We start from the raw sequence: 15,236 nt of genomic DNA, 5'->3' as shown, positions 1-15,236 counted from the left end.
GAGTTAGTAGTCATGCCACCCTATCCGCCGCTATGTTTTATCGGCATTCATGTAATAAATTGTTGAGCAGTCTCTGCTCAACCTTGTATTATATTCAGTACTCCTGGTATTTTTCTTCTGTGACCAAGATATTGTCTACCAGTGAGAAGGAATTCTTCTTTACTGGTCCGTCAAAGGGATTGGTCTCTCAATAAATATTTTATTGAAAAACCGGTCGTGACAAGCGTCCCCTGGTGGGCACAATACACCATGGCCTGGCGCGCCCAGGTGGGTTGTGCCCACCTGGAACACCTTCCGTACATTGATTTTCTCCCGTATGCTTCTCCTCCAAGATAAAATATTATATACTTCCCGAACCTGTTAATCACCCTATCCGGAGAAAATCCTCTGTTCTCTTTTTCCTTGTTGTTTTCTATCAGATCCCATCTACCATGGCCTCTTCAAGCTCCTCCAAGGACAAGTTCTTCAAGAACGTCATCAAACCTTACCTGCGCGAGGTGGTGCAGCACCCTCAAACCATCCAGATGCATGAGGGGGGTGTTGTACATCCGCGACGAGCAAGGTCCCAAGGGCACGGAAACCGTGGAGGCCAGGCTTGAAGGCATGGAGCAGGAAGTCTTCCGGTGCAAGGGGATGGTGGAGCGTGGGCTCAATGCCAATCACCTCATGATCATGAACCTTTCCCGTGATCTCAAGGTGGATGGCAAGCCCATAAGGACATCGTCTTCACCCTCAATGAGCAAATCAACTTCCTCGAAAGCCAGATCTATGACCTCCAAAACCAAGTCTTTGAATATGAGGAGAGGTTCAAAGGTACGAGTTTGGCTGCTAGTTGCAGGACCCGTGAGACTCACTCCTCTTTTGATGGTGGACCACTGCCATGGAAATCCGATGACAAGACCCTCCTTCACCACCATCATCATCTTCACCACCAACGGAGAACTGAGTATCGGGTATGGGCACTCCCCTTGGCTTCCGCCAAGCTTGGGGGAGGTGCCCCAGCATCGTATCATCCCACTATCTTTTTGCTTTTACTTATTTTAGTTCAATCTTTTTGCTTTAGATGAAATAAAGTTAGTTCAATCCTTTCTTATTTGAGAGTTTGCTTAGTGATCTATCCTTGTAATCGTGTGCAAGTTATATAATAAAGTTTAGTGTCAGTTTTTGCTTTCTTTACGTTCATGTTGCAAATAAAAGAAAAGAAATAAGAAAGAAAAATAGAAAGGAAAGAAATAAAAGGAAAGAAATAAATCAATAAGATTATATACCAATCCTATGGTAGGTGATAGCACCACATAAGGAAGAGTATAAGTAGAAAATTTTATTAGGGATTAACAAACATAGCATTAGTCAATGATGCAACTCATGAAAGAATTAATAAGGGAAGAGAAGATTCACAAATAAATATACTATCCTAGAAATCTTTTGTGATTGTGAGCCCTCATCAAAATATTATATGCCAAAATTGTTGACATTGGACAAGGAAGGCAACTTAATGGTTTATATTTGTTTATATTCACACAGAAGTCATATTGTCATAGATCCTTCAACATGTGGTCCTTGCCCCTATCTTTGCTAGCCAAAAATTCCGCACTAAGTAGAGATACTACTTGTGCATCCAAAAACCCTTAAACCCAAATCTTATTTTCAAGAGTCCACCATACCTACCTAGGGATTGAGCAAGATCCGTCAAGTAAGTTGTCATTGGTGCAAAAAGGCAATAAAAATTGCTTCTAAAAGTGTGAGATCATTTAGTGTAAGAGAAAATTGAGCGTTGTACGAACTTGGATGACAAAGAATAGAAGCGATGGAGTGCATAAGAAAGGTTGTCATCTTAAGGGGCAATACAACGTGGCGTTCTCTTGCACTAAGGGATTGAGCATACAAACAAATAAGCGCATGGCAACCTCTGCTTCCCTCTGCGGCATATCTTTTACTTTTATGTATTTACTTTTATGCAAAGAGTTAAAGTTTTCCTTTTATTCCTTTTTATTTTTCTCCTATGGCAAGCATCATGTGGTGAGGAAAGATCTAGGCACATATGTCCAGTTGAATATAGATAGCATGAGTTATTATTGTTGACATCACCCTTGAGGTGAATATGTTGGGAGGCAAAACTTTAAGCCCCAATCTTTCTATGTGTCCGGTTGAAACGTTTTGCTCATGGGTACGAGGTGAGTGTTAGCAATCATAGAAGACTATATGATGGTTGAGTATGTGAACTTGCCTAAAGGCTCTGACATGTTACCCTTCCTAAAAAGATGATGAATTGTAGTTGCAAAGTTAACTGAGAACATAGTTTGTTGATGGGACAAATGCATTTTTGCCCCTAGTTGGAACCTACCCACGGGTTCTGCCCTTACTTTTTGACTCTGCTCAGTTTTGCCCTTAGATTTTCCTCCGAGGTCGCCCGAATGCCCTTTGACCATTTGACCAACACTTTGAAATTTCATAAAAAATTGATATGAACTAAAAACATGCAAATAAGATATCAAAATGTTTAGATAAACATTACCTTTATGTGTATGTCATTTGCATTCAGGAAAAAAGTACTGTTTAAACTACCTAAGTTTATTAATGTTTTTAACATTATTAAAAATAAAAAGGTATAAACAATAATTTTTTCAGGAATAAAAATTACATGAAAATGTAGGTGAAATTTTCTGAACATTGTGATATCTTATTTGTATTTTTCTGAGTTCATGTCAACTTGTTATGAAGTTTCAAAATAATGGTGAAAGTCGTTTGAACATTCATAACAAGTTGATATGAACTCAGAAAATATCACCTACATTTGAATGTAATTTTTATTCTTGAAAAAAGTATTTCTATACCCTTTATATTTTTAATAATGTTAATTACATTAATAACCTCGGGTAGTTTAAATGATACTTTTGTCCTTAATGCAAATGATATGCACGTAAAGGAAATGTTTGTCTGAACATTTTGATATCTTATTTGCATTTTTCGGACTTCATATGAATTTTCAAAGTATTGGTTAAACGGTCAAAGGGCATTCGGGTGACCTCGGGGGAAAATCTAAGGGCAAAACTGATTAGAGTCGAAAAGTAAGGGCAAAACCCGTGGGTAGCTCCAACTAGGGGCAAAAATGCAATTGTCCCGTTTGTTGATTTCTAATAGAGTTTTTGCTTTATCTGTCGATTGTGTGATGAACTATTACTTATTCATGAGAAGTATATGATAAAAGTTCTATGATAAAAGCCCTATGTTTAATTTTGTTGTTGTTATAATAATCAACATGATGCTTCTATGTCTGTATTTTGTTTTTATCGACACCTCTCTCAAAGCATGTGGACATGTTTTTAGATTTTGGTTTTCGCTTGAGGACAAGCGAGGTCTAAGCTTGGGGGAGTTGATACGTCCATTTTGCATCATGTTTTCTTACTGTTAGTTATGATGTTTTTATCCATAATAATGCTTTTTGGAGTAATTCTAATGCCTTTTCTCTCATAATTTGCAAGGTACACACCAAGAGGGAGAATTTCGGCAGCTGGAAATTTGGACCTGGAAAAGCTACGTCAGGCCACCTATTCTGCACAACTCCAAACAAGCTGAAACTTGACGAGGAATTTTTATGGAATATATAAGAATTATTGGAGCAAATAACTACCAGAGGGGGCCCACCAGGTGGGCATAAACCACCTGGGCGCGCCAGGGAGCCCAGGCGCGCCCTGGTGGGTTGTGCCCTCCTCGGCCCACCTCCGGCGCCCATCTTCTGGTATATAGGTCATTTTGACCTAGAAAAAATAAGAGGAGGACTTTCGGGACGAAGTGCCGCTGCCTCGAGGCGGAACTTGGGCAGGAGCACTTTTGCCCTCCGGCGGAGCAATTCCGCCGGGGGAACTGCCCTCCCGGAGGGGGAAATCATCGTCCTCATCATCACCATCAACTCTCCCATCTTGGGGAGGGCAATCTCCATCAACATCTTCAACAGCACCATCTCATCTCCAAACCTAGTTCATCTCTTGTGCTAAATCTTGTTACCGGAACTATAGATTAGTGCTTGTGGGTGACTAGTAGTGTTGATTACATCTTGTAGTTGATTACTATATGGTTTATTTGGTGGAAGATTCTATGTTCAGATCCATTATGCTATTTAATACCCCTCTGATCATGAGCATGTTTATCATTTGTGAGTAGTTACTTTCGTTCTTGAGGTCACGGGATAAATCATGTTGCAAGTAATCATGTCAACTAGATATGTGTTCGATTTTTTGATAGTATGTATGTTGTGATTCGCTTAGTGGTGTCATGTGAACGTCGACTACATGACACTTCACCATATTTGGGCCAAAGGGAATGCATTGTGGAGTAGCAATTAGATGATGGGTTGCGAGAGTGGCAGAAGCTTAAACCCCAGTTTATGTGATGTTCCGTAAGGGACCGATTGGATCCAAAAGTTTAATGCTATGGTTAGAATTTATTCTTAATACTTTTCTCGTAGTTGCAGATGCTTGCGGGAGGGTTAATCATAAGTAGGACGTTTGTTCAAGTAAGAACAGCACCTAAGCACCGGTCCACCCACATATCAAATTATCAAAGTAGCGTGGGCATGTCCTTTGCCTCAAAAGGATTGGGTTACCATGCTCCACTTTTTTACTACTATCGTTACTTGCTCGTTACAAATTATCTTGCTATCAAACTACACCGCTACTTACAACTTCAGCACTTGCAGACATTACCTTACTGAAAACTACTTGTAATTTCATTCTACTCTTCGTTGGGTTCGACACTCTTACTTATCGAAAAGAGCTACAATTGATCCCCTATACTTGTTGGTCATCATAGATCAGCCAGATCCGCTGACGCGGTCGGTGCCCAATCCTCAGCTGGATCAGACTGAGCTGCTGCCGCTATCATTGCTAGAGAAAGTGTCGTCGGAGAAGGTGCCGGTGCTCGATCCATTGCTGAAGGTGGTACCGTTGTGCGAGACAGCGGCGATCGTGTCTGGTATGTTGTGATCAGCTTTCTAACTTGACTAGGCTCCGTGACTGTGATGCAGTTTTCTTCTTCATTTCTTTTATATGTGAGAAGTGCTAATTGTGGCGTGTTTGTTAAACCAAACTGCAGTTCATCATAGGGATTTAGCTTGTACTCAGACAACAGACTGATCCAATTGTTTCCAGTAATATAAGTGATGGACAGTGCCTTAGTTACTGACACGACATAAGAAGTGAAACCTGCAAAAATAACCATCGTAGAGCAAACCAAACAGTTTATTCTGTGATGAATGTCACATGGCAAAACCTGCGTCGTAAAATTGCAGTAAAAGAAAGAAAGCATGACATTAAATCAATAACATTTAGACAGAGATTTACTTGATGTGACACGAGTGAATCCTTACCAGGAAATCACTATGTTGAAGTACTAAACAGAAGATTGATCGTCCAACTACGCGTGGCATGCAGGGCCTGAAGGAAATATGCCCTAGAGGCAATAATAAAGTTGTTATTTATATTTCCTTATATCATGGTAAATGTTTATTATTCATGCTAGAATTGTATTAATCGTAAACTTAGTACATGTGTGAATACATCGACAAAACAGAGTGTCCCTAGTATGCCTCTACTTGACTAGCTCGTTAATCAAAGATGGTTAAGTTTCCTAGCCATAGACATGTGTTGTCATTTGATGAACGGGATCACATCATTAGGAGAATGATGTGATGGACAAGACCCATCCGTTAGCTTAGCATAATGATCGTTTAGTTTTATTGCTATTGCTTTCTTCACGACTTATACATGTTCCGTTGACTATGAGATTATGCAACTCCTGATACCGGAGGAACACCATGTGTGCTATCAAACGTCACAACGTAATTGGGTGATTATAAAGATGCTCTATAGGTGTCTCCGAAGGTGTTTGTTGGGTTGGCATAGGTCAAGATAAGGATTTGTTACTCCGTATATCGGAGAGGTATCTCTGGGCCCTCTCGGTAATGCACATCACTATAAGCCTTGCAAGCAATGTGACTAATGAGTTAGTTATGGGATGATGCATTATGAAACGAGTAAAGAGACTTGCCGGTAACGAGATTGAACTAGGTATGATGATACCGACGATCGAATCTCGGGCAAGTAACATACCGATGACAATGGGAAGGACATATGTTGTTATGCGATTTGACCGATAAAGATCTTCGTAGAATATGTAGGCGCCAATATGAGCATCCAGGTTCCGCTATTGGTTATTGACCGGAGATGTGTCTCGGTCATGTCTACATAGTTCTCGAACTCGTAGGGTCCGCACGCTTAACATTCGATGATGATTTGTATTATCAGTTATGTGATTTGATGATCGAAGATTGTTCGGAGTCCTGGATGAGATCACGGACATGACGAGGAGTCTCAAAATGGTCGAGACATAAAGAATGATATATTGGACGATGCTATTCGGACACCGGATGAATTCCGAGAGGTACCAGGTAATTATCGGAGTGCTGGAAAGGTTACCGGAACCCCCCGGGGAAGTAATGGGCCAACATTGGCCTTAGGGGAGAGAGAGGGCAGGCCACGAGGAGGTGCCCCCCCATGGGAGTCCGAATAGGACTAGGGGAGGGACGCGGCCCCCCTTTCCCTCTCCCTCTCCCTCTCCCTTCATTCTTCCCCCTTCCACCAAGTGGAATCCTACTAGGACTTGGAGTCCTAGTAGGACTCCTCTCTCTTGGCGCGCCCTACAGGGGCTGGCCAGCCTCCTCCTCTCCTCCTTTATATATGGGGGCAGGGGGCACTCCAAAGCACAATAGAAAATCTCTTAGCCATGTGCGGTGCCCCCCTCCACAGTTTAACACCTCGGTCATATCGTCGTAATGCTTAGGAGAAGCCCTGCGCCGGTAACTTCATCATCACCGTCACCACACCGTTGTGCTGATGGAACTCTCCCTCGTCCTCAACTGGATCAAGAGCTCGAGGGACGTCATCGTGCTGAACGTGTGCTGAACACGGAGGTGCCGTACGTTCGGTACTTGTATCGGTTGGATCGTGAAGACGTTCAACTACATCAACCGCGTTACTAAACGCTCCCGCTTTCGGTCTACGAGGGTATGTGGACACACTCTCCCGTCTCGTTGCTATGCATCTCCTAGATAGATCTCGCATGATCGTAGGAAAAAATTTGAAACACTGCGTTCCCCAACAGTGGCATCCGAGCCAGGTCTATGCGTAGATGTTATATGCACGAGTAGAACACAAAGAGTTATGGGCGACAATAGTCATACTCCTTACCACCGACGTCTTACTTTGATTCGGCGGTATTGTTGGATGAAGCGGCCCGGACCGACATTACATGACCGCATTCATGAGACTGGTTCTACCGACGTGCTTTGCACACAGGTGGCTAGCAGGTGTCTGCTTCTCCAACTTTAGTTGAATCGAGTTTGACTACGGTCGGTCCATGTTGAAGGTTAAAACAGCACACTTGACGAAAAATTGTTGTGGTTTTGATGCGTAGGTAAGAACTGTTCTTGCTGGAAGACCGTAGCAGCCACATAAAACTTGCAACAACAAAGTAGAGGACGTCTAACTTGTTTTTGCAGGGCATGTTGTGATGTGATATGGTCAAGACGTGATGAGATATAAATTGTTGTATGAGATGATCATGTTTTGTAAAAGTTATCAGCAATTGGCAGGAGCCTTATGGTTGTCGCTTTATTGTATGAAATGAAATCGCCATGTAATTGCTTTACTTTATCACTAAGCGGTAGCGATAGTCATGGAAGCAACAGTTGGCGAGACGACAACGACGCTACGATGGAGATCAAGGTGTCAAGCCGGTGATGATGGAGATCATGACGGTGCTTTGGAGATGGAGATCAGAGGCACAAGATGATGATGGCCATATCATGCCACATATTTTGATTGCATGTGATGTTTATCTTTTATGCATCTTATTTTGCTTAGTACGGCGGTAGCATTATAAGATGATCCCTCACTAAAATTTCAAGGTATAAGTGTTCTCCCTGAGTATGCACTGTTGCGATAGTTCGTCGTGCCGAGACACCATGTGATGAAAGGGTGTGATAAGCTCTATATTCACATACAACGGGTGCAAGCCAGTTTTGCATGTGCAGAATACTCGGGTTAAACTTGACGAGCCTAGCATATGCAGATATGGCCTCGGAACATTGAGACCGAAAGGTCGAACGTGAATCATATAGTAGATTTGACCAACATAGAGACGTTCACAATTGAAAACTACTCCATCACATGTGATGATCAGACATGGTTTAGTTGATATGGATCACATGATCATTTAGATGACTAGAGGGATGTCTATCTAAGTGGGAGTTCTTAAGTAATATGATTAATTGAACTTTAATTTATCATGAACTTAGTCTTGATAGTTTTTTACATATCTATGTTGTAGATAGATAGCTCGCGTATAGCTCCCCTGTTTTATTTTTCATATGTTCCTAGAGAAAAATATGTTGAAAGATCATAGTAGCAATGATGCGGACTTGGTCCGTGATCTGAGGATTATCCTCATTGGTGCACAGAAGAATTATGTCCTTGATGCATCGCTAGGTGACGGACGTTATGAACGTTTGGCAAGCTCGGTATGATGATTACTTGATAGTTTAGTGCACCATGCTTTACGGCTTAGAACCGGGACTTCAAAAATGTTTTGAACGCCAAGGAGCATATAAGATGTTCCAAGAGCTGAAATTGGTATTTTAGACTCATGCCCGAGTCGGGAGGTATGAGACCTCTAACAAGTATTTTTCCTACAAGATGGAGGAGAATAGCTCAACCAGTGAGCATGTGCTCAGAATGTCTGAGTACTACAATCGATTGAATCAAGTGGGAGTTAATCATCCAGATAAGATAGTGATTGACAGAATTCTCTAGTGACTATCACCAAGTTACTGGAACTTCGTGATGAACTATAATATGCAAGGGATGACGAAAACGATTCCCCGAGCTCTTCGCAATGCTGAAATCGGAAAAGGTAGAAATCAAGAAAAGCATCAAGTGTTGATGGTTGACAAGACCACTAATTTCAAGTAAAAGGGCAAGGGAAAGAAAGGGAACTTCAAGAAGAATGGCAAGCAAGTTGCCACTCCCATGAAGAAGCCCAAAGCTAGATCCAAGCCTCAAACTGAGTGTTTCTACTGCAAAGGAAATGGTCACTGGAAGCAGAACTGCCCCAAATACTTGGCGGATAAGAAGGATGGCAAAGTGAACAAAAGTATATATGATATACATGTTATTGATGTGTACTTTACTAGTGTTCATAGTAGCCCCTGGATATTTGATGCTGGTTCAGTTGCTATGATTAGTAACTTGAAACAGGAGTTACAAAATGAACAGAGACTAGTTGACGGCGAGGTGACGATGTGTGTTGCAAGTGATTCCAAGGTTGATAAGATCACCATCGCACACTCCCTTTACCTTCGGGATTAGTGTTGAACCTAAAATAAATGTTATTTGGTGTTTGCGTTGAGCATAATATGATTGGATCATGTTTATTGCAATACGGTTATTCATTTAAGTCAAAGAATAATTGTTATTCCGTTTACATGAATAAAACCTTCTGTGGTCATACACCCAAGGTGAATGGTTTATTGAATCTCGATCGTAGTGATACACATGTTCATAATATTAATGCCAAAAGATGCAAAGTTGATAATGATAGTGGAAGACACTAGTGGCACTGTCGTTTAGGTCATATTGGTGTAAAGCGCATGAAGAAACTCCATCCGGATGGACTTTTGGAATCACTTGATTATGAATCATTTGATGCTTACGAACCATGCCTCATGGGAAAGATGACTAAGACTCCGTTCTTCGGAACAATAGAGTAAGCCACTGACTTATTGGAAGTAATACATACCGATGTATGCGGTCCGATCAGTGTTGAGGCTCGCGGCGGGATCATTATTTTCTGACCTTCACAGATGATTTGAGCAGATATGGGTATATCTACTTAATGAAACACAAGTCTGAAACATTTGAAAAGTTCAAAGAAATTCAAAGTGAAGTTGAGAATCATCATAACAAGAAAATAAAAGTTTCTACGATCTGATCGAGGAGGCAAATATTTGAGTTAAGAGTTTGGACTTCATTTAAAAACAATGTGGAATAGTTTCACAACTCATGCCACCTGGAACACCATAGCGTAATGGTGTGTCCGAACATGGCAACCGTACTTTATTAGATATGGTGCGATCTATGATGTCTCTTACCGATTTACCACTATCGTTTTGGGGTTATGCATTAGAGACAACTGCATTCACGTTAAATAGGGCACCATCTAAATCCGTTGAGACGACACCATATGAACTGTGGTTTAGCAAGAAACCTAAGCTGTCATTTCTTAAAGTTTGGGGTTGTGATGCTTATTTGGAAAAGCTTCAACCTGATAGGCTCGAACCCAAATAGGAGAAATGCGTCTTCATAGGATACCCAAAGGAAAATGTTGGGTACACCTTCTATCACAGATCCGAAGGCAAGATATTCGTTGCTAAGAATGGATCCTTCCTGGAGAAGAAGTTTCTCTCGAAAGAAGTGAGTGGGGGGAATGTAGAACTTGATGACGTAATTGTACCTTCTCCCGAATTGGAAAGTAGTTCATCACAGAAATCAGTTCCAGTGATTCCTACACCAATTGGTGAGGAAGCTAATGATGATGATCATGAAACTTCAGATCAAGTTAATACCCAACCTTGTAGGTCAACCAGAGTACGGTCCGCACCAGAGTGGTATGGTAATCCTGTTCTGGAAGTCATGTTAGTAGACCATGACGAACCTACAAACTATGAGGAAGCGATGATGAGCCCAGATTCCGCGAAATGGCTTGAGGCCATAAAATCTGAGATGGGATCCATGATGAGAACAAAGTATGGACTTTGATTGACTTGCCCGATGATCGGCGAGCCATTGAGAATAAATGGATCTTCAAGAGGAAGACGAACGCTGATAGTAGTGTTACTATCTACAAAGCTCGAATTGTCGAAAAAAGTTTTCGACAAGTTCAAGGTGTTGACTACGATAAGATTTTCTCACTCGTAGCGATGCTTAAATCTGTCCGAATCATGTTAGCAATTGCCGCATTTTATGAAATCTTTCAAATGGATGTCAAAACTACATTCCTTAATGGATTTCTTAAAGAAGAGTTGTATATGATGCAACAAGAAGGTTTTGTCAATCCTAAAGGTGCTAACAAAGTGTGCAAGCTCCAGCGATCCATCTATGGACTGGTGCAAGCATCTCGGAGTTGGAATATATGCTTTGATAAGGTGATCAAAGCATATGGTTTTATACAGACTTTTGGTGAAGCCTGTATTTACAAGAAAGTGAGTGGGAGCACTACAGCCTTACTGATAAGTATATGTGAATGACATATTGTTGATCAGAAATGATGTAGAATTTTCTGGAAAGCATAAAGGAGTTTTTCAAAGAAAAACCTCGGTGAAGCCGCTTACATATTGAGCATCAAGATCTATAGATATAGATCAAGACGCTTGATATGTTTTTTGAATGAGTACATACCTTGACAAGTTTTGAAGTAGTTCAAAATGGAACACTCAAAGAAGGAGTTCTTGCCTGTGTTCCAAGGTGTGAAGTTGAGTAAAGACTCAAAACCCGACCACGACAGAAAATAGAAAGATAATGAAAAGTCATTCCCTATGCCTCAGTCGTAGGTTCTATAAAATATGCTATGTTGTGTACCAGACCTATTGTGTATCTCACCATGAGTTTGGCAAGAGGGCACAATAGTGATCCAGGAGTGGATCACTGGACAGCGGTCAAAATTATCCTTAGTGGAATAAGGACATGTTTCTCAGTTATGGAGGTGACAAAAAGTTCATCGTAAAGGTTTACGTCGATGCAAGCTTTTACACTGATCCGGATGACTCTAAGTCTCAATCTGGATACATATTGAAAGTGGGAGCAATTAGCTAGAGTAGCTCCATGCAGAGCATTGTAGACATAGAAAATTTGGAAAATACATATGGCTCTGAATGTGGCAGACCCGTTGACTAAACTTCTCTCACAAGCAAAACATGATCACATCTTAGTACTATTTGGGTGTTAATCACATAGCAATGTGAACTAGATTATTGACTCTAGTAAACCCTTTGGGTGTTAGTCACATGGAGATGTGAACTAAGCACATAAAGATGTGAACTATTGGTGTTAAATCACATGACGATGCGAACTAGATTATTGACTCTAGTGCAAGTGGGAGACTGAAGGAAATATGACCTAGAGGCAGTAAAAAAGTTGTTATTTATATTTACTTATATCATGATAAATGTTTATTATTCATGCTAGAATTGTATTAACCGTAAACTTAGTACATGTGTGAATACATAGACAAAACAAAGTGTCCCTAGTATGCCTCTACTTGACTAGCTCGTTAATCAAAGATGGTTAAGTTTCCTGACAATAGACATGTGTTGTCATTTGATGAACAGGATCACATCATTAGGAGAATGATCTGATGGACAAGACCCATCCGCTAGCTTAGCATAATGATCATTTAGTTTTATTGCTATTGCTTTCTTCATGACTTATACATGTTCCTCTGACTATGAGATTATGCAACTCCCAAATACCGGAGGAACACCTTGTGTGCTGTCAAATGTCACAACGTAACTGGGTGATTATAAAGATGCTCTATAGGTGTCTCCAAAGGTGTTTGTTGGGTTGGCATATATCAAGATTAGGATTTGTCACTCCGTATATCGGAGAGGTAACTCTGGGCCCTCTCGGTAATGCACATCACTGTAAGCCTTGCAAGCAATGTGACTAATGAGTTAGTTACGGGATAATGCATTACAGAATGAGTAAAGAGACTTGCCACTCCGTATATCAGAGAGGTATCTCTTGGCCCTCTCGGTAATGCACATCACTATAAGCCTTGCAAGCAATGTGACTAATGAGTTAGTTACGGGATGATGCATTAGGGAATGAGTAAAGAGACTTGCCGGTAACGAGATTGAACTAGATATGATGATACCGACGATCGAATCTCGGGCAAGTAACATACCGATGACAAAGGTAATGACGTATGTTGTTATGCGGTTTGACCGATAAAGATCTTCGTAGAATATGTCGGAGCCAATTTGAGCATCCAGGTTCCGCTATTGGTTATTGACCGGAGATGTGTCTCGATCATGTCTACATAGTTCTCGAACCCGTAGGATCCACACGCTTAACGTTCGATGACGATATGAGTTATGTGATTTGATGACCGAAGATTGTTGGAGTCCCGGATGAGATCACAGACATGACGAGGAGTCTCGAAATGGTCGAGACATAAATAATGATATATTGGACGATGCTATCGGAGTGCTGGAAGGGTTACCGCAACCCCCCGGGGAAGTAATGGGCCAACATGGGCCTTAGGGGAGAGAGAGGGCAGGCAACAAGGAGGTGGCACCCCCCCATGGGAGTCCGAATAGGACTAGGGGAGGGGCGCGGCCCCCCTTTCCCTCTCCCTCTCCCTCTCCCTTCCTTCTTCCCCCTTCCACCAAGTGGAATCCTACTAGGACTTGGAGTCCTAGTAGGACTCCTCTCTCTTGGCGTGCCGTACAGGAGCCGACCGGCCTCCCCCTCTCCTCCTTTATATACGGGGACAGGGCGCACCCCAAAGCACAATAGACAATCTCTTAGCCGTGTGCGGTGCCCCCCTCCACAGTTTAACACCTCGGTCATATCTTCATAGTGCTTAGGCGAAGCCCTGCGCCGGTAACTTCATCATCACCGTCACCACGCTGTCGTGCTGACGGAACACTGCCTCGTCCTCAGTTGGATCAAGAGCTCGAGGGACATCATTGTGCTGAACGTGTGCTGAACACGGAGGTGTCGTACGTTTGGTACTTGGATCAGTTGGATCGTGAAGACGTTCGACTACATCAACTGCGTTACTAAATGCTTCCGCTTTCGGTCTACGAGGGTACGTGGACACACTCTCCCGTCTCGTTGTTATGCATCTCCTAGATAGATCTTGCGTGATCGTAGGAATTTTTTTGAAATACTGTGTTCCCCAATAGGGCCCCCGCCTACTCCCACAAGCAGGACAGTCCAAAGGTCATGACAAATCGTATGGACCAAACATCCATGGGACTGGAAATCCTGGTGGGTGCGATAAACCCTGCAATTCATACAGATATTGGAGCGTAACCATAATTGATAAACCGTCCTCACAAAAAAGATGACCTGGATACTTCAAAATATACAGACTGAATTGAGTGGACAGACATTAAAGATTGTTCTCAGGACTCACCACACACCAAAAGCGGCTGTACCAAACAATACATGGTTCACAAACACAAATCTTGTACTGAACAATAGTACTTACAATAGATAAGCAAAGTTGCACTAACTAAACTTTGCAGACTATTTCTTGCCACTAACCTATGGGATGAACCCCGCATAACTGACTAGGCCATGGACTTCGTCAGAGATGTCTACCTGCACCATCACCATCTCATCAACCTTGGAGAACCTAACAGAGTGGTCTTTCCACTCATAAACATGACGATGAAGACAGACCGCATCAGATTTGTTGGGAAGCTTTACAAGAACCACACCCTTCGTAGTCGAAGGCACAACCAGGAAATTGTTGTGGTCAAGTACAGCCTCGAGAACACGCCTGACAACAATGCTACAGGAAAACACTAGTTCAGGACACGTGGCGACAAGGACACAGCAGCTGGATAGTTTAGCAGTAGAACTCATCCTTAGGTCTTCCAGTTCACACAGCATGACTTTGAGAACTTCATCTCCACCGCGGATCTGGTTCTAATTCAAACAGAAACCAAATATTTTATTACTACCTCCATTCAGAAATATAAGATGATTTTTGATATTTTACTCCATATATGACTACATATACGCACAGAAATGAGTGAACAAAGACACTACAACATGTCTTCAAAGGCATGAGAGCAGAGGGATTACTTGCAATATCCATGACACAAGTTACTGAGGCAAATATACCCTCTTCAAAGGTACCATTGATGTCCATAAGGTAGTTGAAAGTAATCTATAAGAAATCAGTGTCAACCTCTCGCATGTTTTGGTCAAAATAGGAATTTAGAACTGTCATTTGGCACACAAAAATAACATGCAAGATCACCCAAAAAATTGTACTACTAGTACTAGTACTGCGTGCTAGATGAAAAAATACGATCAAAATCGTGAAAAATATCGTCAAGAAGAGATATTACCTGGACTTGCTTAATGCAGGATCCCGGAGAGGTGGGC

This window comes from Triticum aestivum, chromosome 5D, assembly GCF_018294505.1.
Source record: "Triticum aestivum cultivar Chinese Spring chromosome 5D, IWGSC CS RefSeq v2.1, whole genome shotgun sequence".
NCBI classification, from domain to species: Eukaryota; Viridiplantae; Streptophyta; class Magnoliopsida; order Poales; family Poaceae; genus Triticum; species Triticum aestivum.
This window is presented reverse-complemented; position numbering follows the sequence as displayed.